Genomic DNA, 25087 nt, shown 5'->3' with positions numbered 1-25087 from the left:
TTATCACTGGCAGCAGCGGCAGCAGGCAGGACACATACCTCCACCCACCGTGGAGGTCTCCGATCTAAGGGCTTCAATCTACTTCCTGTTTAAACATCCAAATTCTTGCAGGGGGCCCGGTGACTTCTAGTTCTGCCCCTGGCTTTACGTATAAAAGTCCTTGTATGACATGAGCATAGCAAGTCTGGCTTTAAGCTTTTCATTTAAAACCTTGTACGTTGCCTTAAAAATGTTTGATATTGTGCTCTATTCTTGGAACATAATGTATAAACAATTTCTAATCAACAAGCTGCTGCTAGTCTCATAACACTCATTTCCATGTTCTCCAGGAGATGCATTTCCACTTCAATAGGCAAATTAGGCCCTAAATGATTAGCCCAATCATTTAGATCAAAACATCCGATGAGGACAAGAAACTAGAGCTAGGTATTAAAGAGTCAATTTTGCTGCTGGAGGAGACAGTCATACTTGCACATATAATTCTTACTTTAAACATTGTGGTATTTACATTTCCACAGCGATGTCTGCAAAGTGTGGCCTTTAGCCCGAAAAAAATGGTGTGGCCAGGTGTACTTGTAGTCTGCTGGGCATTGGTTTGTCACAAGTCAGTGCCAGTGCTAATCTGTGACTGCTTCTGTTGCTTTGGTTGTTACTGGACTTGCCTCATTTCAGCAGCATTCTCCTGTCATCTGTTCCTGGTGTCCAGGTTACGATGCAAGCTGTTTGCTGGTCATGTCTTCTGCTGTCCGTTAGTGACTTCAATGTTCTTTACTCTAAAGGTGGCCATACACTTATAGATTTGTAGCAGATTCGACCATCAGATAGATTTCTGTCAGATGCCTGTCAAGTTGAATCTGACAGGAATCTATCTGATGTGTGCCACACACTAGGAACAAATTTCCAATAGATTTCAGAATTAAATCTAATGGAAATCTATTGAAATGCATTATTGGACCATTAGATCCACTGCAGCTCTATAGGCCATCAATCTGCTGCCAGCATCCTGTCAGATAGATCAAATTGATCGAAATCTGTTACAAATTGATCGATAGATTTGATAGAATCGTTTTCTGATCGATCTTTTCTATAGAATCGATTGATCGATGGCTGAAATCGACCAGTGTATTGGCACCTTAAAGCCTGGTACACACTTTTAATTATGATTGGCCAATCACTAACCAAATTTTCCACCTCCTTGTACTATGAGGGTCAACAGATATTAAATACTATGAGCAGCTTGTGTAGGTAAACCCTCATACTACATGGAGGTGGTAAAATTGGTGTGTGATTGACAAATTATAATTAAAAGTGTGTACAAGGCTTTAGGGAATGTACAGGCTTACAATTTTGATTGGCCAATTATACCACCTCTATGTAGTATGAGAGCTTACCTAAACAATCTGTTCATAGTATTAAAAATGTGTAGGCCCTCATACTACATGGAAGTGTTAAAACTGGGCTAAATCTGGCCTTTACTTCATGTTTACTCTAAAGATTGTACGTACACAATATTTTTGTCCTCTAAGACAGTTATTTGTGAGAATCTAGTACGAGTATAGACTCCTCAGGACATCATGAGCCTCTGCTTGAGCTTTCCATCATGTTGCACCATACTCAGCTGACCACTACTGTAGTTCCCGCAGCACAGCACCGCCTCCTTGTCATCCTGCCTCAAAAGACAGAGAGATAATGGCCACCCTGGTAGCTGATCTGGCCTTAGGCTGTGTTCCATGTGCAGCCAGCGGAAATGGACAGTGTAGTGTACGCTCCAATGGTCCACCGTGGTCCAACTGTAGCCTGGGGCAGACGTGTTACCCTCATAGGTTATATGGGGTACGGGGAACGCATCCTCCTGTCCAAGATTATTGAAGACTGCATAGAAGTGCGGAACACTTGCTGCAACAGATTCCGACAATTCTCGCATCTGTGTATTTAGCTTAAGGCCTGTGGCCAACTAGATTGCTTCCAGCAGCGTTTTTGAATTCCTGGCAATTCCAAAAGTGCTAGGCTAGTGAAAGTCAATGGAGGTGATATCAAAGTCAGGGCGAGATTTAGGCAAAGGCCACCTAGGCCATGCAATTTGCAAGCTTGCGAATTCTGCAATGCAGGGAGTTCAGGTGAGTGCCTGACCACGGTACTCTGCTGCTAGCCACCTGTGCATGGACATGGGCAGCATTGGAGACAGAAAGAAAAAGTAAGCTTCTGATTGGAGACAAGTGGAGAAATGATTGTAATAGGATTATACTGTAGATACTGGCACAATAAAGTATGTGCTGTAACTTCACCCTGGTGTGATGACAGGGCCGCCTACAGCACATGATTGACATGAGAGCAGGGAGGGGCCTTGTTAATTCTAGGGCCCTGTGGACAAAGAAATCACACAAACTGGGCCCCAGCTGCTGCAGTAATGTACTGCACGTTTCCCTCATCCATCCCTGCTGCTGCTGCATTGCTTTTAATCTCTGCCTACTCACTCTGTTTGCTGGGGGGAGGGAGGGGGGCTGGATGCTGGATGGTCTCATCACACTGCTCTCTCCAGCAGAGATGGGAAGTTCGGATCTTTTCAATGATCCGGATGATTCGAATCGGATCATTGAAAAGATCCGGATCTTTGATCCGAATCTCGGATCATTTTACAAGGGAAGCATTCGGGGGTTGAAATGACTAGCAGGGCAGGAGAAGGAGAGGGGGGTGGACACACAGAGAAGGGGAGAAGATGGACAGAGGGCAGGGAGTGGACAGAGAAGGGAGGAGGGAAGCAGAGAGCAGAAATGTTTGCACACAATACCCACATGCTGCAATCATATGCTTTACATATATTTCACCTACATGTTCATCTGTATACCTTGAATGGAAACGTTACACAGTGAAAGAAAGCATTCCCCAAAGAAAAGTGGAGCTGTGCCGAGTGCAGGAGGAATATATTACGCTGCAATCACAGTGCCTGTAAAGTTACTGAGCTGTGCTGAGCTGAGCCAAAAGTTTCCAATGTGTTCACTGTGCACAACTACGAACAGACAGCCTGTAATGAGCAGCACGTTATAGCCAGTATGTGTGCTCTACACATATCTGGCAGTGGCACCCATGTCCCCTCTACCTGTCCCTGCAAGGCTGGCTCCCCTGAGTCCCCTCCAACAGAGCGATCCATCTCTGCTCTGCTTCCAGGACCCCGCTGCCCGCTGAGAGGGGGCGTGTCGCTCCTGGCCCCGCCCCTTTTGCGATCCGAATCACTCATTTTGATGATTCAGATGATTCGACTCACAAAATAGATTAAGATCCGAATCGTTCATGATCCGGACAACACTACTCTCCAGACTCTCTCCTCTTTGTCCCGCCTCCCTGAGCTGGTGGTGGATTCTAGTTTTGATTTCCTTGCTGTCCAGCTCAGCTCCACCCCCCATGTCTCCTCCTCACTTCCTCACACTGCGCAGGGGCTGATGGGAGGTGGAGAAATGGAGAGAGATCAGCTAACAGCCAGGAGCAGCATGTGTGACTGTGACTGACTCTCAGGTCTCAACACAGACAGGACCCAGACAATACAGAGCACTGCACAGCCAGGCTCTTGAAAAAGTATGTATTAATTCTGATTCTGATGGGTGGGTGGGATTTTTTTGAAGGTTTATTATTTTGTTTAAGTTTAAGATACAATGGGGCTTATTTTAAAGTGAATCTTAGATTATGTGTAGTTATAGTTACCTGGATCTTCCTCCATCCCCATGAGCACTGTGGCCTCACTCCTTGTCCTTCTTGCACTATGCATCCCAGTAATCCGTCCAGCCTCACTCCTCTGCGCATACGCGAGTCAACCGCGCGTGCACCCCCTTGTTGCGTTCCCAAAGAAGCGCAGTAGTACCACAAGCATGTGCAGAAGCCTACGACTGGCGCGCGACTGAACGGATTACCAGAAGTCAAAGCGTCAGAACAAAGGGGGTGAAGAGGATGGTAAGGGAGGCCACATTCCTCATGGGGCTGAAGGAATCCCCAGGTCAGTATAAATGAGGCCCAGTGTACCATGTCAGGTACACTTTAAAAGATACCAGAGCCATAAACGTCTCCCTCCTTTGTCGCCTAAATTCCCCCCTGCAGCCTCTTCTGTGCAACTGGGTCAGTGAGTAAGTTGCAGTAGTGCACAGGCACTGGCCCGGCTGCGCAAGTCCTATATCGCACAACAACGGCCAGGAGCAATACACAATGTACCCGTGACACGCACATGTGCAACTTGCCTACCTGGAAGGGGGTGCAAGGGGGCAATTAGGTAACACAAAGGTAGGGGTCGGAATAGAATGGACATGAGAACAATACATGCCTGCTCCCCCTGTTTTTCCAATTCCTTTAGGCTCTAATATCCTTTCAAGGGTTATTAAAGTAAAAAAAATGCAGTTTAATTTATCTGGGGCTTCTTGCAGCCCCTTAGGTCATCCTGTGCACGCCCTCCAGTTAGCAGTGGTAACCCCCTCAAAGCTGGCTGGTAATCACAGGAACATTCTACATGAGCAGAAACGATTTTCCCATCCTGCACATGCACAGAATGCTGCAGTGTATGGGGATGCGATGAGGTGCGTGGCTGGAAGCTTTGATGGGGGTCGCCCCGAAAGGACAGTACGGGTACAGGGTGACTGCAGGGGGCTGCAAGAAGCCCCAGGTAAGTTAAAAGGTAAGTTAAAAGGAAGTCTAAAGTAAAAAAAAAAAAAAAGCAGTTGAATGAAATCCTGGGTAACTGTAATGAAGTATCCATACTATTTGTCCAAAATGCAATCTATGGACACAGACTGTGTCCTCCATTCTCTGCCCCTCACAAATCCGTTCAGCTACAACTTGGTCCAGACTAGGGGGTCGGGGTGTTTGAACTAGTAAAAGTCTGCCCGCATGCGCAGGTCAGGCCGTTGTATAAAGCATATGAGCAATTTATTCAGAATGATGTGTCTGCGCTCCCGGTGGCTTCTTGAGCGGCGTGCTGCACTCATAGTAGCTGCCAGCAGTACATGAGAACTGAACTGTGCATGTAGGGCAAAGACTTCTTTCTTGGATCATGGCCTACTTCCGTCCAAACTGTAGCTGAATGGAGCCGTGGGTAGGGGAACGGAGGATGCAGTCCACATGCAGCATAAGGCCCGGTTCACACTTGCGTTTGCAGCCAAAACTGTCAGTTGGACACGGATCCGGGAGGTCCGGGTCTCTTCAGGATCAGTTCTGTTTGCGGTCAAAAAAGTATCAGGTTATGTATCAGGTTTGCATCAATTCTGTTTTAAAGAAACAGTACTAAAAATAGCCCAAAAGATATACTATATACATTTTGGGGCTCTGAAAGGTTTGGAAAGGCACTGTGGTCATTGCTGGTCATAGAGCACACAGATACAACCAACCCCCCCCCCCCCCCCCCCCAGATTCTAAACCACAAGCCCCCAAATCAATTGCAAACATTACACTGGGCAGTTACTCTGCTCTCTCAGACACATTGGGCCTGATTCACAAAGCGGTGCTAACAGTTAGCACCCTGGTGAAAAGCCCTTTATCACGCCTAAACTCAGTTTAGGCATGATAAGTTTAGGTGTGATAAGTTTAGGTGTGATAAGTTTAGGCATGATAAGTTTAGGTGTGATAAGTTTAGGCATGATAAGTTTAAGCACCAACTGCGTTAGCACAGCAGTGCACAGCTGATCAAAAGATTTGCGCTAGCAAAGTCTGATGCACTTCGCATAGAGTTTAATGGCGCTACTTTGCGTGCGGGACTTTGCACGCTATCTACACTTATCTAAACTTAGCATGCCTAAACTTATCACACCTAAACTTATCACACCTAAACTTATCACGCCTAAACTGGCTTTTCACCAGTGTGGTGCAAAGGTTATCATGCCTAAAGTCTTTTAGGCATGCTAACTGGGTTAGCACCGCTTTGTGAATCGAGCCCATTGGGCTCGATTCACAAAGCGGTGCTAACCCAGTTAGCACGCCTAAAAGACTTTAGGCATGATAACCCTTGCACCATGCTGGTGAAAAGCCAGTTTAGGCGTGATAAGTTTAGGCGTGATAAGTTTAGATAAGTTTAGATCGCTTGCAAAGTCCCGCACGCAAAGCAGCGCCATTAAACTTTATACAAAGTGCACCAGTCTTTGCTAGCGTAAAGCTTTTGATCAGCTGTGCACTGCGGTGCTAACGCAGCTGCCGCTTAAACTTATCATGCCTAAACTTATCACACCTAAACTTATCATGCCTAAACTTATCACACCTAAACTTATCACACCTAAACTTATCATGCCTAAACTGAGTTTAGGCATGATAAAGGGCTTTTCACCAGCGTGCTAACTGTTAGCACCACTTTGTGAATCAAGCCCATTGTGTATCCAGGTCTTCATCTTCAAAGAGTTTTTTTTTTTCTGCAGACTATTTTTGGCATGGGGTGGGGGGGGGGGGGCAGTTTTTGTCCGGTATGGGGCCCGAAAATTTCTGAAGGTGGCCCTGTGTGCTGATAATATCTGCAAGCTCTAAGGCCTAGTGCACACCAGAGCGGTTCTGCTGCAGTTTGCGATCCGCTTGCGGTGCGGATCCGCTAGGGTAATGTATTTCATTGGGCTGGTGCACACCAGAGCGGGAGGCGTTTTGCAGAAACACATACTCCCGGGCTGCTGCAGATTTTGGATTGCGGATGCGTTTCTGCCTCAATGTTAAGTATAGGAAAAACGCAAACCGCTCTGAAAAACGGCACTTCAGAGCGGTTTTGCAGGCGTTTTTTGTTACAGTAGCTGTTCAGTAACAGCTTTACTGTAACAATACATGAAATCTACTACACCAAAAATGCTTCAAAAAACCGCAAAATGCTAGCTGAAACGCTACAGAAAAATAACAAAAAGCGTTTTTGCGGATCTGCTAGCGTTTTTTGGTGTGCACCAGGCCTCAGTGGAGAAATGAGTGACACTGATGGCTGCTGCGGTGTGAAGGTGAGCTGGCTACCTATACTGAAGGAGGGGTGGGAGTGGGAAAAGAAGGGGTTAAGGGAGTCATCTGACTACCTATACTGGAGAGAAAGGAGGGTGGAGGTCATCAGGCTACCTATACTGGAGGGAAGGGGGGAGGGGTTATCTCGCCACCTATACTGAAGGGGGCGGCTGGTGACAGTGGCTTTGGGCAGTAAAGAGTACAATTTCAGCCCTGATTACCGTAACAATTGTTAGAATGTGTGTATGTGTATATACTTCTTTATATATATTTTATATATTAGTATGTGTATGTTATATTATGTAGTTTTTAGTGTCGTGCTTTGTATGGTTGTTTTTATATTTTTACATGTTTCCTCCTTCAAAATGCAGGGCCATTTCAGAGCTAAGCATGCGTGCCCAAGGCAAAAATCACTCTAATTGGTCCCTGCCTAGTTCAACATTAAAATATGATTTAATCATTATATTTCAAACATATTTCTCTTTAGGAAAAGCCTAACATTTAATATTTTTCTTGAGGCAACTTCACAGTTCAGTCAGCCTTGATTACAGCTAATGACATTAACTCTAGCCTGGACTGGCCATAATTTGCATGAACCTTGGCATTAGGACAGGGCAGACTGATGTTATGTCCATATTATACTTTCTTATTTTAATCTGACTGGGGGTCCTAATATGGCAACATTAAGAACACTGAAACTGATCCCTTGATGACAACAACAAAAAAAGTATCCCAAAAGTGTATTTTATGCATAATAATTATACAGTGCTCCTATAACTATCTGAACTTGTCCCTATTGCTTCATTGCATGTCAGACTTCTGGTTAGGAGTGGGAGGGGCAGCACGGTTCTGCCTGTTGTACACTCTGAGCTTACTTACTAGAGGAGACAGTGGCCAAAAGTGAGCATGGCCACTCACAGCATGTGGCAATGCCATATCTCCCAACTTTTTGAAATAAGAAAGAAGAACACTTAAAGAGGAATTGTCGCGAAAATCTTAAAATTTAAAGGGACTCCGAGCTCTAAATAAAAACAAAATTGGTACTCACCTGGGGCTTTCTGCAGCCCACCGTAGGTCGGGAGGTTCCTCGGCGTCCTCTCGTGCCCAGTGTCGCCGGGAGCCGCCGGGGAGCCATTTCTGACCAGACCCTGGGAGAAGAGCCAGATGGATGCCGAGGGACCTCCTGACCTACGGTGGGCTGCAGAAAGCCCCAGGTGAGTACCAATTTTGTTTTTATTTAGAGCTCGGAGTCCCTTTTAAAACATACAAATAAGAAGTACATTTCTCCCAGAGTAAAATGAGCCATACATTACTTTTCTCCTATGTTGCTGTAACTTACAGTAGGTAGTAGAAAAGTGACATTACCAACAGATTAGCTGATCTTCTCATAGGGGGGTTCACAGGGTTTTCTTTTTTAAAAATGCATTTAGTGAACTGCCAAAATAGTGTGCAGGGAGGCTGGCCAGCATCTTTGTATTAAGCATTTTCAGAGAATGTCTTTTATAAAGAATAAAGGCCATGCTGAGAATTCCCCCATGAAGAAATGGACTAGCCCAAAACCTGTCGGTAATGTCAGCTTTCTACTACTTACTGTATGTGACAGCAACATAGGAGAGAAGTAATTTATGGCTCATTTTACTCTGGGAGAAATGTACTTCTTATCTGAATGTGTTTTCATTTTTAAGATTTTTGCGACAGTTCCTCTTTAACTACTTGCCGACTGCTCCACAACAATTGGCATGAGCAGTGTGGCAACCCCAGGACTGCTCCACGTCGATTGGCGTGAACAGCTGTCTATGTGGCTAGCAGGAGATCGCGCCCAGGCTGCACGTGCATCTCCTGCTTAGAAGGCTGTCCCCACTGGAGATGCGGAAGTGATCCACTGTCATAGGCTGAAGCGTATGACAGCCGATCACACTGATTGGCTGGCGGGGTGAGGGAGGGAGCGGGGTAAACTTGTGTGCTGAGTTGTACGGCCCTGCAGCTTGGCCTTAAAGCTGCAGTGGCCAATTTTAAGAAAAAGTGCCTGGTCTTTAGGGGGTTAACACTGCAGTCCTCAAGTGGTTAAGCCACGCCCCTGCCACACCCCTAGTCACACATACCATAAAGATTTCATAGGAAAAATGTGTTTCATAATTCAAACCACACTGATCCTTTCTATCCTGGTTCATTTTCCTTCATATTAACACTGGAAAATAAGAAATCTATTAATGTAAATGATGGGAATAAAGTTTAGAGTTAGTTAAACACATCTTTCAGTAGAAAAATACATACAGTATTTTTAGTGTCCCATGGAAATCACTGTGAAGGCTGGCGATTGTGAAATTATATACACAGCGCTGAAAGCTGGTCTATGAATGGTCAGCAATGTTGTCCGGTGAGCTTGCATTTTATCTATTGCATGCTGGTGGAGGCACTGATTGTGAAGTGCGGCAAGGTGATCACGAGGAGGTGTGGTCAATAGGTCATATTTTTCAGACTGGATTACGCTATATTTTTCCAATCTTTTGTTTCTGAGTTTGATCATCTAGTGTGAAGCAAGCAACACTGGAGTGGTACCTTCTATAAGAGCCTGTTTGCTGATCTGTGATTCAGTCAGCCACTAATGTCGGTGAGCGTATTTTAGTTTCTGGAAAGTGTCTGCAACACCTTAACCAAATAACTGTGTGTGCTAGAGCTCAAAACAAGAGCAATTATATGGTAAAGGAAGAAAGACCTTAAAAAATAGCACCTCCCACAGCAACATTTGAAAAAGTATAACAAAAATCTTTATTCAACATTAGGTATAATAATAATCACAATACTGATGATTCAATAAAGAATAAAACCATTTAAAAAACAAGCAAATATTCCAACATGATCCAACATGAGCATATGGAGCAGGGAACATGTTGGAATATAGGCTTGTTTTTTAAATGGTTTTATTCTTTATTGAATCATCAGTATTGTGATTATTATTATTATACCTAATGTTGAATAAAGATTTTTGTTATACTTTTTCAAATGTTGCTGTGGGAGGTGCAATTTTTTTAAGAGCTTTCTTCCTCTACCATATAGGTGAGCGTATTTTATACTAATATTCTGTTAATTGGAAGGCTAAGACAGCTGAGAAAGCTTTATATTGGACTCTAGTGGACTCCATTATCGAATATTGTGTGAACTTTGTGAGCACTGCTCTGCTGTTGTAAAATTTTGGTGTTAGGGAGGTGATACCCCGATTTTGTGCAGTGATCCATCAACGAGTGTGTTAATAGTGGGTATTATGGATAATATTATTTGTGTCATGAAAGAGGAGCGCACATACCACAATATAATAAGTACTACTTGTTATCAGCTAACCCCAAGGTACTGTGCCATGTGCAATGCCTACAGGCGCCAGATCATGGAGAGGTGGCTCACTCCCATCCCCAGATGCCTCCCTCCTTCCCTAGTCCCGAGCAGAGTGTAAATGAGAGGTTACTCACACGGACCTCGACATTCCACTGCAAGATCTCCCTGCAGTCACTAGCTACTTAATACTGAAGGTACCTCTAGCTACCTAATACTAAGGGCCCATTTACACTTAATCCGTTGGTATGCGTTAGTGCGCGTTTTTTCCATAGCAGTGCATTGGGAAGAAGATTTCAGTTAAAACTCAGAAAGTGTGCCATAGGAAAACATGGACATTACTTTGAAAATCAGTTTTCTTTTACTTATAACTGAGAGCAACTGATTAAGTGTAAAAGGGGCCTAAGGGGCACTTGCAGCTACCTATGAAAGGCAGGGGAGGTAACCCGTACGCCAGCCAGCACACCTGTGGGGCAGTTCAGCAGGGGTTTGTAGGTTCCCAGAGGGCGAAGTCTAGGGTGCCAGGATATATATATATATATATAGATAGATAGATAGATAGATAGAGTATATATATTCACATATACATTTGCACATATATATATTCACATATATATTTGCACCACATATATATATATATATATATATATATATATATATATATATATATATATATATATATATATATATATATATATATATATATATATATATATATATGTATATATATGTATATGTATATATATGTATATGTATATATATGTATATATATATATATATATATATATATATATATATATATATATATATAAACGATCGGTGTAACACAGAGAGGATCTGATTAGCGGTGATCTGCAGTATCACCAATAATCAGATATACAAGCTAACCTCTGGACACCTGAGTAGAGTGTTTGGTGCAAACAGTAATATTGAGAGAACTGGGCCTCAGTGCAGTAAGGAGTACTGCACAATTCCTTCTGGACTCTCCCAAAGGGAGGAGTCAGGCTGAGAGAAGGAATGACAGAACGAGAGTGACACTCAAGAGGAAGTGTCACTATCAGGACTGGGAACCGCCTCTAACAGTAAGGTCGGTTCTCGAGGTCGGACAGATCACGTCGTAACCACACGGACAGACAAGGTACAGAATCAGAAGGCAAAAGGCGGAGTCTAAAGTACAGGCAGGGTTCGGCAACAGGGTATCAGAAAGGCAAAGTACAGGATCAGAGTTCAGGAGAATGGTCAGGCAGGCAGAAGGTCATAACAGATAAACACAATCAAACTAGTACTTTAAACTATCAACAAAGTCTAGCTAAGTGTAGGATTACAGCTCCAGCTGGTCCCGGCACACTTTCGGATCTGACTCAGGTCTGCGTGCTACCACATAGTGATCGCAACGCCAGACAACCAGCAACTGAACAACCAGCAGTATATATACCAGAACACTCTCCAGGCCCCTCCCTAATTGCTGGACCAATGAGAGGTGTAAAATTTGTCAGCTGATCGGCCTGGTCAGCTGACTCACTTCTGGCTGTTATATAAGCTCTGCCTCTGTACGCGCGCGCGTGTCACTCTGAATCTTGGTGGACTATCAGTCCCAGCCACACCAGTACTGTCTTGCAATGTATCCAGTGAACCGAGCGTAGGAGCCGCTACACTGCTCACTACACCAGCGGCGGCTTCCACATGCTCAACCCCTTTGCCAGGGACACTGCCATGCGGCAAGTTCGCCGCCTCCAATGCGGATTCCGCCGTTCCCAATGCGGATTCCGCCGCTCTGCCAATGCGGCAGTTTTTCCGCGATGTGAGGCCATGCTGGATGCGGAAACAGCCGCCTCACCTTGAGAGACGGCGGCTTTTCCGCGTTTCTTCACATATATATTCACATATACATATGCACATATATATATATACACACATACATATGCACATATATATATTCACATATACATATGCACATATATATATATATATTCACATATACATATGCACATATATATATTCACATATACATATGCACATATACATACATTCACATATACATATGTACGTGTGTGTGTGTGTATATATATATATATTCTAAAGAGAAGATGGAAAATTATCTCCTAGGAGAAAATCAGAGGAGAAAGTTAACTGCATATGGGCCTAGGTGTTGGTACAGTGGGTTGCAAAAGTATTCGGCCCCCTTGAAGTTTTCCAGATTTTGTCACATTACTGCCACAAACATGAATCAATTTTATTGGAATTCCACATGAAAGACCAATACAAAGTGTTGTACACGTGAGAAGTGGAACGAAAATCATACATGATTCCAAACATTTTTAAAAAATAAATAACTGCAAAGTGGGTTGTGCATAATTATTCAGCCCCCTGAGTCAATACTTTGTAGAACCACCTTTTGCTGCAATTACAGCTGCCAGTCTTTTAGGGTATGTCTCTACCAGCTTTGCACTTCTAGAGACTGAAATCCTTGCCCATTCTTCTTTGCTAAACATGCAAGGAAGTACAGAGGCGCCAGTAGGATAAAAATCAATAAAAACGTTTAAAATATTAAGGCTGCGGTGGTGGACCAGCCAGCCTCAAACAGACACATGTACTGTTAGTATAAAGCAGTAACAATTTATTTAAATACTCCCAAAAAAAGTTGCAAAAAAAATGGACTTGGCACCTCTTTGTTCACAGAGGTGCCAAGTCCATTCTTGACTCCGTGCTGTGTATCACTCCTGTTGTCTATTGCCTGATGAGGCGGGATTTTGCCTGCGAAACGCGTTGCAACTTTTTTTGGGAGTATTTAAATAAATTGTTACTGCTTTATACTAACAGTACATGTGTCTGTTTGAGGCTGGCTGGTCCACCACCGCAGCCTTAATATTTTAAACGTTTTTATTGATTTTTATCCTACTGGCGCCTCTGTACTTCCTTGCATATTCAGAAGTCCACCCTTGGTGGAAGGGTGACATACGCTGATTTTCTCCTGTCCACGGAGGGCGACGTTTTGTTCCTGAGTGGGGGACAGGCTTGTTCTCCCCACCTGCCTCTTCAGTGGTTGCCTTGGAGGTAACCCGGGTTTGTAAGTATAATACTTACGTTTCACATTGCTTCCACCCTTATCCAATACATACTACACTATATCGGGCTCTCGGTCTCTTTACCTTTCTTTGCTAAACAGCTCCAGCTCAGTCAGATTAGATAGACCGCGTATGTGAACAGCAGTTTTCAGATTTTGCCACAGATTCTCGATTGGATTTAGATCTGGACTTTGACTGGGCCATTCTAATATATGGATATGTTTTGTTTTAAACCAATACCTTGTTGCCCTGGCTTCTGTTTAGGGTCGTTGTCCTGCTGGAAGGTGAACCTCCGCCCCAGTCTCAAGTGTTTTGCAGACTCCAAGAGGTTTTCTTCCAAGATTGCCCTGTGTTTGGCTCCATCCATCTTCCCACCAACTCTGACCAGCTTCCCTGTCCCTGCTGAAGAGAAGCACCCCCAGAGCATAATGCTGCCACCACCATATTTGACAGCGGGGATGGTGTGTTCTGAGTGATGTGCAGTGTTAGCTTTCCCCCACACATAGCGTTTTGCATTTTGGCCAAAAAGTTTAATTTTGGTCTCATCTGACCAGAGCACTTTCTTTCACATGTTTGCTGTGCCCCCCACATGGCTTGTGGCAAACTGCAAACGGGACTTCTTATGCTTTTCTGTTAAGAATGGCTTTCTTCTTGTCACTCTTCCATAAAGGCCAACTTTGTGCAGTGCACGACTAATAGTTGTCCTGTGGACAGATTCCCCCACCTGAGCTGTAGATCTCTGCAGCTCATCCAGAGTCACCATGGGCCTCTTGACTGCATTTCTGATCAGCTCTCTCCTCGTTCGGTCTGTGAGTTTAGGTGGACGGCCTTGTCTTGGTAGGTTTACAGTTGTGCCATACTCCTTCCATTTCTGAATGGTTAGGATAGCAGCCTACAGAGCGGTATGCCTGGGTTCTATTCCCAGCCAATGTGAGTTGGCTTTTGACATGCTACAAATCCTTAAGCAAGCTAATTTTTCTCTTGGATTGATCATAATGGTACATGCTAGGCTGGTTTCAGCATGTAGTGTTGGTGGTATAGTGGTTAAGTGAGTTACCTACCACACACTGAGACCTGGGTTCAATTCCCAGCCCAGCCTGGGTTCAATTCCCAGCCACGGTATGTAAGATGGCTTTTGAAATACTACAATTCCCTGGAAGATGAGACCCTCCTCAGGGAGGGAGGAGGGAGTGAGGGAGGGAGGAGGGAGGAGAGTAATATAAGGAATAACAATTAGCTAGGAATAAGCCTACAAGAGTCTAATTAAACTCTCCCTAGCAGAGTCTGTCAGCAGCTGTCCCTAAACTAATTACTGTAGGCAGACGAGTGAGTAAAACGACATGAGAACCTTGCCTTTTATAAGGGGGGGGTGGGGCTCCAAGAGTGAGTGTAGTCTGATTGGTGACAATGTGCCTGCTGACTGTGTCAAAGTTCTGCTCAATGGAGCATTATGGGGTGAATTGAACTTCCGCAAAAGTTCACCTTCGCCGGCGAATGCGAACCACCTAAATTTCGCCTGGAACCCGTTTGGGACATCTCTAATGGGAAATTGCACTGTGTGCACCAGGCATTAAAGCGGCATAGATTTGGAACCCTGATCTACAGTGATTTAGGAGACACCTACAGGCCGGAGGCATGAACGCCACAATGGCTATTACAGTTAAATGTTTCCTGCTCCCGGGCTCCTCTCTGCTGATTATAGATTTTTCCTGGAGTCCGAAATGGTAATCCCTGAATCTCTACATGCTGCAGCTGCTCACAAGTGATTGGGCAGCTGTTCATACTTGGCAATCCCTCCTCTGAATCTTTTAATGGGTCTCATTTCAGCTGCTGAAGTAATGGAATTCTGTTTCCTGGGGGTTTTCTGTTCAAAACTTGTGAATAGAATGATTTATTTCTTACTTTTTATGGTCTGCTCTAATGAAAGATTCACTATTTGGGGAGTAATGAAATTAGATTCTGAGATGTTTTTACATTCCTCAGAGATGATTAAGGCTGCTTTTCCACTTGCCGCGATCCGCTCCAAAAGGCGGGTCATAGCTATTTTGCCGAATGCAACAGTACCGCGATTTACATGTAAATTGCAGTGCTGACATTCCATTACTGCGTTTTTAGTTTTCCCAAATTGCAATCGTCTTGCTGCATGATTTTTGGTGCAACCGCACTCCTTTCCCAATGGTTCATAGCACAACCACAGCAAGTGGAAAATGTAGGTTGCGTGATCACATTGCAGTGCGATTTTTGTGTGATTGTGCTTCCTATTCCTAATGTGGCTGGACGTATGGATGTGTTGTGGTCTTTCTGTAGAGCAGTCTTAAGATGTTTAAAGTAAAACTGAAGCAAAAAAGTCACATACTCACCTATGGAGTGGGAAGGATCTAGATCCTATAGAGCAGAGCTGTGCAAACTATGGCCGTGGGCAGTATCCAGCCTATAGTGTTTTGAATTTGGCCTGCCTATAAAGGGCTGAATTCCTCCCTCCTTCCCTGCAGTTGTGAGCGGTGCCTAATGACACATGCCGGATAGGTGGAAACCGGCCCCTCACCCAATCACAGCTTCCAGTGTGATCTCCAGAGAAACAGAGGCGTCATGTGACCCGCTAGCAGTATGTGCCAGCGTGTCACATGACGCTGCCGTTGCCATGCAGATGGATGATGGAAGGTGCGATTGAGTGAGTCTTATGCACCGCTTGCAACTTGGGAGGGAGGAGAGGAATGCAGCCTGCTGAGGAAAAGGTTTGCCCATCCCTGCTATACAGCCTTCCCTGTACTTTCATGGTGTCCTCCTCCCAGTGCAGCCACCCCATTGCCCGTATTAGACCAACTGGTCAAATATGCCTTAGAGGATCCTCCTGAAGCTTCAGAAGCACTCTCATCCCAAGTGCTTCCAAAGTCTTCTGAGACAGCAAGGTTTAACTGGGGACAGTGCTAAAACACGGACACCGAGAGAGGAGAGGGAAGGCTCTATGAGATCCAGAGCCTTCCCTCTCCATAGAGAAGTCTTTTACTTTGCTACAGATTTTCTTCAATGAAGTGCTAATATGTACACTGCATACCAACATATCCAGAGTGAAATCCAGTAAACACAAAAATGGTGTAAACTAGCATCTCCTGTTCCTTACACTAATAATGCTGAGGGTAAAGAGTGAGTAAATGAATTTAGAAAAATCTATCTAAAATTCTAACTTTAGCCTGCAAAAACCTCCAACATCCTTCTTCTCCATACGCTTCACTAATTTCCAGATACCAGTCCAACTGCAACCTTCACTGTGTACAGCCACCTTCTGTCCTCCACTAGAGTCCCCTCCTCACATTTTGCATTTATTTTAAGGAATGTTTGGAAATGCAGATTTCCAATTCTGTGAAAATTCTCATTTCCGCTAGTACCGATTACACAGATTTCTAAGGCGTCCCTTTTTTTGGTCCATTTTTTTTTTTTTTTTTACATTTTCTGATTTGTCCAGTGCTTCTGAGTTCTGTGATTGGCTAAAATTACTGAGTTGTAGTAATGCAGTATTTCTGCAGAAATCAGATTTCCATTTTCTGAGGAGTTTTTTTTTTTTTTTATTCCGTTTGGCCAAATACTTCCAAATTGACTCTGCATTCTCTGATTGGTCCAATGCTTTCGAGTTCTGTGATTGGGCTAAAATTACTGAGTTGCGGTAATTAGGTATTTCCGCAGAAATATCTGAGTATCGATCAGAAATGCGGGAATTTCATTTCTGTGGAATATGTATGAGCATTCCCAGTAAGCTTCCCTATTCTACTGGGAATTACTTACAAAGCACATTTTTCACTGATGGCCAATGAGATGCAAATAATTTACGAGTTTGATGCAGGACTCTCCAGATGAATGCAACTTTAAAATGGACTTATTGAACTCCACCTCAGCTTCAGTTAATTGATCCATTTTACAAGCTGCATACATTTGCATGCAAAATGTGTATAATTCTGCATCAATTCGGAACTATTGCATCTCATTGACCATCCGTAATGACCTGTACCAGTCACTGTGGCGTTTTTGTTGACAACCAGCTCTGTAATTACCAGTGTCTATATTATGTACCTGTATTCATATTGTACATTATAGAGCACCGCACAGGATGGTTGTGCTATGTACTGAACCAGTCAATGCGTTTTCTGCAGAATGTAGCTGATCCAGTTTCAAGCTACATAAAACAGTATTTCTGGCTTGTAAGCAAATGTAATGCATCTCCCTGACCATCTCTAGCAATTAATTTTAGAAATTTGATTTGAGTAATCTACCACCACTTTTAACTTCTAAACATAGCTAAAGATTCTTCTGCTCTGTACAGAAGCCTAGTTAAGACCATGGGTTGATGGAGACAATAGAAAGGTTGGATTTGTAGCCATGATCCTGGCATCAGTGCAGGGCTACATCCATGCCATTTTGCCTAAAAGACTTGGGAACATTATTGAGCGGACTTTGAAACTAAAATATTTTCTAAATCGCAAGATAATCCAACTTGGCTCTTGTTTTTGTCCCTCAGGAATTGTCCAGGATGTCTCTTACACCCCATTCTGCTTGACTCTCAATTACTTCCTCGCACTCATACTAGTTTCTCAGAGGCACAGCAGCAGTATATTCTCTGTTTGCTAGTTTGAAGTCAATAAAGCTGGCATACTAATCAGCATATTCCCCATCCTGAATTTTTTTTTTTAGCTACAAGAATACTACTGTGCTGGAGAGCAAACATTCAGCTCTTTTGTATTTTGGTTCTGTGAGCAGTTTAGGTGTGACAGTCTGAGGCTGCTTACCCTTCCAGCTCAGGCAGCTAAACTGCATAACATATGAAGAGGATCATTGGCCAACTGAAGGGTCAGGCAGTCACGTAGTCATTCTGGTGTGAAAGCATGGAAGCATGGGCGTAACTAGGGTGGAGCAGCCTATACAATCGCAGGGGAGGGCCCAGAGCTGTTTTGGGGTCCCAACTACTACCCTTCCTTTCCTCTGAATCGATACAGGGGACTATACTTCAGGTGTTTTTGTGGCTACACTTCTTATGTGTGTGAAGATCATGATGGGCCTTGTGAGAAGAGTCCCAAGGCCATGAAGGGCAAAGAGGGGAGGCAAGGGAAGGGATCAGAACATTGGGGGGGCCCATCAAAATTTGGCAGGGGGGCCCATGATGTGCCCCTGCATGGAAGGATAGCTCTATAGGCCCCCATAAACCGGAAAAGATAACACTTGAGGCCTTTGCAACCTCTGTTCCTATGTTAACACTTCAAGTAAGCTTATGGTGGTACTTTGTATTTAAATTGCAGTAAATGTTCATAGGTGATTCATGATGATAAGACTAATACAGCTGAGGAATGAATAGCCTCCTTACGTCAATGTGCAGCATATCTCAGAAGCAGAGGAATATAGTCACACACATTCTCACAGCACATTAGTAATGACACGCAATCAGTCCTGCACGAGTTAAGTCACTTAACATAGAAGATGCTTTCATTTACCGGAAAATTTATTTTACATCATCTTATTCATGACACCTGCTAACACACAATATCACAATTGCACAAAATGAACCATTTATCATCAAGCTCTATTCTATTGCTCACTTTTCTAGACAAAGACAAGAATGGCCCATATGTTGCCTCGCACTATGGAGACCAGGGAAGAAAGTTCTTCCAGGTAACAGTTGGTACGTGGGAGTCTAATGCTTGCAGAAATAGGAGAAAATGACTCTTCGCTCTGAAAACTTTGTACTAATGTTACTGTGTGAGATGACCAGCATAAAATAGCACATTTGCCCAAGTTGTGAAAAATGCTCATAACAGCATGAAAACACGGAGCCAGCGCCATCCATCGCTCGGCATACTACCACTTGCTGTAAAGACATTTCCCATCATCAGCCTCCTGTTATTTTCCATCATGTTCCCCATCCCTTCAATCCCTGGATTCATTGCAAATAGTCTGTAATTGTGTTGTCCTTTTCTTTCTCATGTCAAGAGCTTTCCTACCCTTCCCGAGTATTTAGTAATATCTAGTGTTGACTTTGTGTTTCAGTTCACCATGGATGGCTTTCCAGGCATAGCACTGACACTGTCCTCTTGTGAAAGTAGAGCCCACAAACTTATACAATTTAGTGCCCTTGTAACCCTCTTTAGGTTAGGTCTCAGTAGCAGAATACGATAGGCTGACACTAAATGTGGGCTGTGTACACTGTGACCTGGTCCTGAAAGATACAGTGTGCTCCAGCGGACAGAATTCCAGTAGTGTAGGTAGAAGAAAAAGTGATGTGCACCAAGGCCGAATGCTTCCAGGTTTATTGCTACACAAAATCACATAAAAGGAGACATGCAAAGGGGGTACAAACTGGTTCCCTTTAGGCTAGCACTGCTTAATCTTGTGAATGTTACAAGAGATCGGAAACAACAAAGCCAATTTCAGAGATGGGCATAACTACCAATTGTGGGCCCGCTAGCAAAACATTAATGACCCTTGCACATGTTGATAATTCCAGTAAACCCCAGCTCTGTGCATGTAGAGTCCTCCATAGCCAGAGGTCATATGGAGCTCTGTGCATCCACCTTAACTATTCTTCACTGCCATAGTGCAACATGTGTGCTGCCTGCCACTGTAAACCTTACGCCCCTCATCTCCATCCCAAAGCAACCACAGCCTTCTTGAACCCCTCCCCCCCTTCCCAAAACAGGATTATGTCCTCCCCTAAAATATATTTCTCCCCAATAAGCCACTCTACCTGCCCCTAGTATGAACATGACCACCTGTTCTCAATATAGCCATGCCACCTCCAACAGTTCCACCCCCCTCCCATTATTGCCTTTGCCATTTCACCCTCCCAGAACTACCATGTCCCCCAGAAGTGACCCTCCTTTGCCAGTGGTGCCATTTTCCCTTTGCAGTAGAGATAGCATTGGGGCATGGTGCACTACCATGTCCCCCAGAAGTGACCCTCCTCTCCCAATGGCACAATTTCTCCATTGCAGTATAGATAGTGCACTATCATGGTCATGGTGCACCACCATGTCCCTCGGAAGTGACCCGCCGCTCCCAGAGGCGCCATTTTCCCCTTGCAGTACAGATAGCATTGGAGCATGGCAATGTGAATCTGAGGAGAGGAGGAGCAAGGCGGACATTGTATGCCTTGATGGGTAAATTGCAGTAGGTAGTGTCCCATATACACTGGGCAGTGTATATATAGAAGACTCCTGTATATACAGGGGAGCATCCTGTAGTGGCGTTGTACAGTGTGTAGGCTGAAGATGAAAATGATGGTGGTGCCGCTCTCTGGAAGCCACTGGATAGTGGTGCAAGTATCTGTATAGACAAGGGGTGGGGGAATGGGAGGAGAGAGAGGAGAGCGTACTCAGAAGGGTAGCAGTTGTCCCTGGCAAGCCTACCGGGGAATGATCTCACCTTTAGGACTGACTGACTAGCCCATATGGGTCTGTCAGCAGTCTAGCATTGTCCCTCTTTATGCCGGGGACGCAGGCAGCAGTGGTGCTTTCAAACAGGATCGGTCACATCAGCTGATCTCCATAGATGGCCGCTCACTGGGTCTTGCTGGATGTAGTGCCTGGAGGCTATGTGTGCAAGTTTGTTAGCTGAACTCTGAACTCCCACTATGTGTGGGGATAGAGTGTGCTGCTGAAGGTTCCTGGAAGGTGCAGTGCGTGCAGAAAGAATACACGGCAAAGTCCGTGTTTGGTTGAAAAAATAATAAAATGTTTATTACGCAACGCGTTTCTGGAGAGAAGCTTTCTCCTTTCTTCAGGCGAAAAACATTTGTACAAGTGTTCAGTACATTTAAATACAATAAGACAGACTGTGATTGGTTAACAAAGGTAACAAGCTGGCCAATGCATGTAGGTATGCAAATACAAATCCCAAAATCCTTTGCAGTCTTGGAGGGAAAAAAGTCCAAGTTTAACTATGATAAAATCAAGTTAAATAATAAAACTACTGGAGTTAAAAGGTATTGATAAATAATGGGTGGGAATTGTTTTGTATATATACATATGAAAAAATGTGATAAAATGTAAGAAATTTTAAAAAAGCCATAACTGGCTTCATTGCAGTTTATAAAGGATATAAAAAATATTGATCAGATTGTTAAGGTGCAATAAGCACACAGGTTCTCCAGGTGACAGCAAAGCACCCAAACAAAAAACCACAAAGGGTAAAAACAACCACTGGGACTATAATGGATACTCTGTGGTTGGATTAATGAAAGAAACATTAATGGTAATTATGAATGCATAATGGGAAAAAAATATAAATAAATAAAAAATAAATAAAAATTGCAATATAATCATATATACAGAAAGGCAGGTTTTTTCACTGTATTCAACCAGAAAATTATAAAACTATAATACAGATTCTAGTTCACCATATTTTCAATTGCAACATTCAGACCATCTGGTGTTAAAGTTTCTAACTGTAAAATCCAAAAGGTCTCTCTATTACAGAGATTCCTAAAACGGTTGAATTTGTTTCCATCAAAAATTTGTTCTAAGATGGTGATCTTCATTAAAGAGGGGTCTCTATTATGAAAGTCATCAAAGTGTTTAGAGACACTGTGTTTTGAATAGCCCTTTCTGATGTTTTCCCTATGCTTATGAATACGTTTATGCAATTTTTGTTTGGTGCGGCCTATATATTGTAAATTGCAAGGGCATTCCAGCAAATAAATTACATAGTCTGATTTACAGGTCAGGCGCTGGTTGATCTGCCAGACTTTGTTGTTGATGGATGATTTATACTCCTTTCGGCCATTTTGCATATTTTTGCAACATAGACATTTGTTTCCTCTGCAGCAGAAAGAGACGTTCTTTGTTGTATTTGTTAGTGTACAGGTACTCTTCTCCTGCTTCTCCTTCAGTCTACTAGGTGCCACTATATTTCGTATGGTTTTTGCTCGTCTATAGGTGATTTTAGGTTTTGGTGGGAGTATTGTTTTGAGTAAGGGATCATTAAGTAGGAGGCCCCAGTGTTTTTCGAGTATTTCTCTGCATTCTTTATGTTGGCTGGAGAAATTCATAACGATATTCAACTTTCTTTCTATATCGGTATTGTTATGTTGTTTCAATTTTGTTTGTAAGCAATCCTGCTGTGATAGGCTGCCAGCTTTTTTCTGTGCATCACAGACAATCTTAGGTGGATATTGTTTATGTAAAAATCTCTTTTTTATAAGTTCCGATTGTTGGTCAAAATCGTTTTTTTCGGAACAGTTTCTTCTAATGCGCTTAAATTGACCGTACGGGATGTTCTTTAGCCATGGCTTGTAGTGTTCGCTTTTAAAATTAAGATAACCATTACAGTCTGTTTGTTTAAAAAAGGTTTTAGTAAAAATCTTGTCTGACGATGTATCTGTAAAAATCGTTAAATCTAAAAAATCAATAGTTGTATGATGGATGTTGGCTTTAGATAGTGGATGTAATCATTCAGTTTTTCCAAAGGGCCATTCCAGATACATATAATATCGTCGATAAAACGTTTATGGAGGACTAGGTTCGCGCCGAACGGGTTGCCTGGAGACCAAATGTGTGTCCTCCAACCAACCCATATAGAGATTCGCAAAACTCGGCGCGAACCGAGTCCCCATGGCGGTCCCCCTGACCTGTAGGTATATATCGCCTAAAAAACTAAAATAATTAGATTTCAAAATAAAATCGATAGCTTCAAGGATAAAGTCTTTCTGTTTCTCCGGCATAAGAGGGTCACCTTCTAGGAAATATGCAATACTTCCGCTAACACTTCTGTGTGCACTCTGCACTGATAGCCACCAGACTCCACTAAGAAGAGCCACAGGGGTTGCTGCCCAAGTAGTTACTCCACTGTTCAGTGTGTAGACAAAGGACGTGCACAAATGCTTTAGCAGCTATTAAAGACAATTCTGAATATTGAGCATTGATGGTCAATCTGTTCTATGGAGTGAGCTTAGTCTTTCAGCTGATCGCTAGTTCTAGAGAACAGTTTTCACCTCATCCATCTAAATCCTGACATGAATTACACAGCTTTCTGTGATGAATTAGACTCAGTCAGTGCCTTACCCATGATTAATCAGCCTCAAAACCTACCTAATTCATGTATGTCAGCTTTTGAAAGAATGACCATTCTATTCTAGATGAGAGTTCCTCACTCCCAAGATAGAGGTGGAAAAAGTGGGATATAGCCATGCCAGGAGACATCCATTCACAGACATCATGCCAATCGTGCAACAGTACTGACGAGCAACACATTCAGCTGATGTATGTAATGGGATTTCAAGGAAATCTGTAAAGAGACATGTAGATGACAATTTACAGTATGCAACTAGCTACTAATGCTGTCTGAGACCCTGACCTAGAATGAGAATCTGAAAAGAATCCAGTGACTTATGCTATACTTTGTCGGGCTAATCTGGCTACGGTACCTATACTTTTTTTTTGAGGGGGGGGGGGGGGTTGTATCTGGCTTCCTATACTCTACTTTGGGGACTAATCAGGCTACCTATACCTGGGGGAGGGGCTAATCTGGAAACCTCTGCTATACTTGGGTATGCTAATCTGGCTACCTATACTACACAACCTGTTGGGGTAAAGCAGGGCCGGCCTTAGGTTTCACAGCGCCCTGAACGTAACCAGATTTTGGTGCCCCCCATTCATCCTCATCGCACGCACGTGCACACACACGCCCATGTGCTAGATCCCCTTTGGTCTATATAAGCAGATTCCCCCTTTATTGTATATAGGCAGATCCCCCCCCCCCCCTTTTAGTGTACATAGGCAGATCCCCCCCCTTTAGTGTATATATAAACAGATACCCCTTTGTGATACAAGTCTGAAGAGCTTGTGTGAATGAATGGCTGTTAGGAGAAAAACACATTAGCAAGCTAGTCTGTAGGCAGATAGGACATATCTTGTATCTTTTAGTAATGAAACATTCTCCATAGAAAACCATGGACAGACCAAGAGGTTACTACAAGTTATGAAAACATGTTGTTTGCGCTGCGATCACGCAGTGATCACGAGGGATGAAACCTATTTCCAAGTTGTGGATAGGCTGATGGTCGACTACACCCTCTGCAAACCAGTACTGAGCATGCGTGGCACGTGATATGGTTATATAACATTGTGTTGCAATAAGCGCGTAACCCTGAATTAACTGTTTCAGGAATGGCACGACTTAACTAGAACTAGTCCTGTTCATGAAAATATTGACTATAAGTCATCCAACCGTAGTTGGATCCCCAAGATGCAATAGGGAAAATGGGTGGAGCTATGAGTATAAGAAAGAGAGATTTCCCTTGCTCTGATGGGACTCTCCACTACTGACGAGTTGTGTGATGTTGTGTATGCGCTGCCTCCTGACGATCGCTGGTCCCCCGATACGGAGTGATGATGCAATATCCGGTAATGTATTGATTCTTTACTCTATTACTTATCCATGATTCACTGCTATACCTGTAAATAATGTAAATAATTGAATAAATTTCCTAATACAGTGTGAAGTTGTAAGCTATGTATTTACCCGGCCTATAGGCTGGTGTGAGTCAAGTGTGAGGCCTTAGCAACGCCAAAAACATAGCAATACACCCTTTTAGTGCATTATAGCTAGGCTGATAAATAGTGTATAGTATACAAACAGATCCCCCTTTGCCGTATATAGGCACCCCCCCCCCCCCCCACTTCCAAAACCGGGAGGCAGTTGGGGAACATTACTTTTCTGGTTGTAGCTGGGGACAGAAGCTGGCCAGGAGTCAGGAGTGACAAACAGGTCTCTCTGATTATCAG

The 25087-nt window shown here is 43.5% G+C and overlaps 1 long non-coding RNA gene across 4 annotated transcripts in view; it reads left to right on the top strand.

Annotated features, from left to right (window-relative positions):
- The window catches only part of LOC137524525 (uncharacterized), a 215744-nt gene that overhangs the window by 528 nt on the left and 190129 nt on the right, over positions 1-25087 (top strand). For 3 of the 4 annotated variants that reach the window (XR_011022719.1, XR_011022720.1, XR_011022718.1), the window contains exon 1: positions 3450-3570. The exons of the other annotated variant lie outside the window; for it this stretch is intronic. This is a non-coding gene — a long non-coding RNA (uncharacterized lncRNA). Of the gene's footprint in view, positions 1-3449; positions 3571-25087 lie in introns of those variants that run through there. 4 annotated transcript variants of the gene reach the window in all.

This window comes from Hyperolius riggenbachi, chromosome 7 (genome assembly GCF_040937935.1).
Source record: "Hyperolius riggenbachi isolate aHypRig1 chromosome 7, aHypRig1.pri, whole genome shotgun sequence".
Taxonomy (NCBI): domain Eukaryota; kingdom Metazoa; phylum Chordata; class Amphibia; order Anura; family Hyperoliidae; genus Hyperolius; species Hyperolius riggenbachi.
The sequence above is the reverse complement of the archived record's forward strand: the minus strand, read 5'-3'. Positions and strand labels throughout refer to the sequence as shown.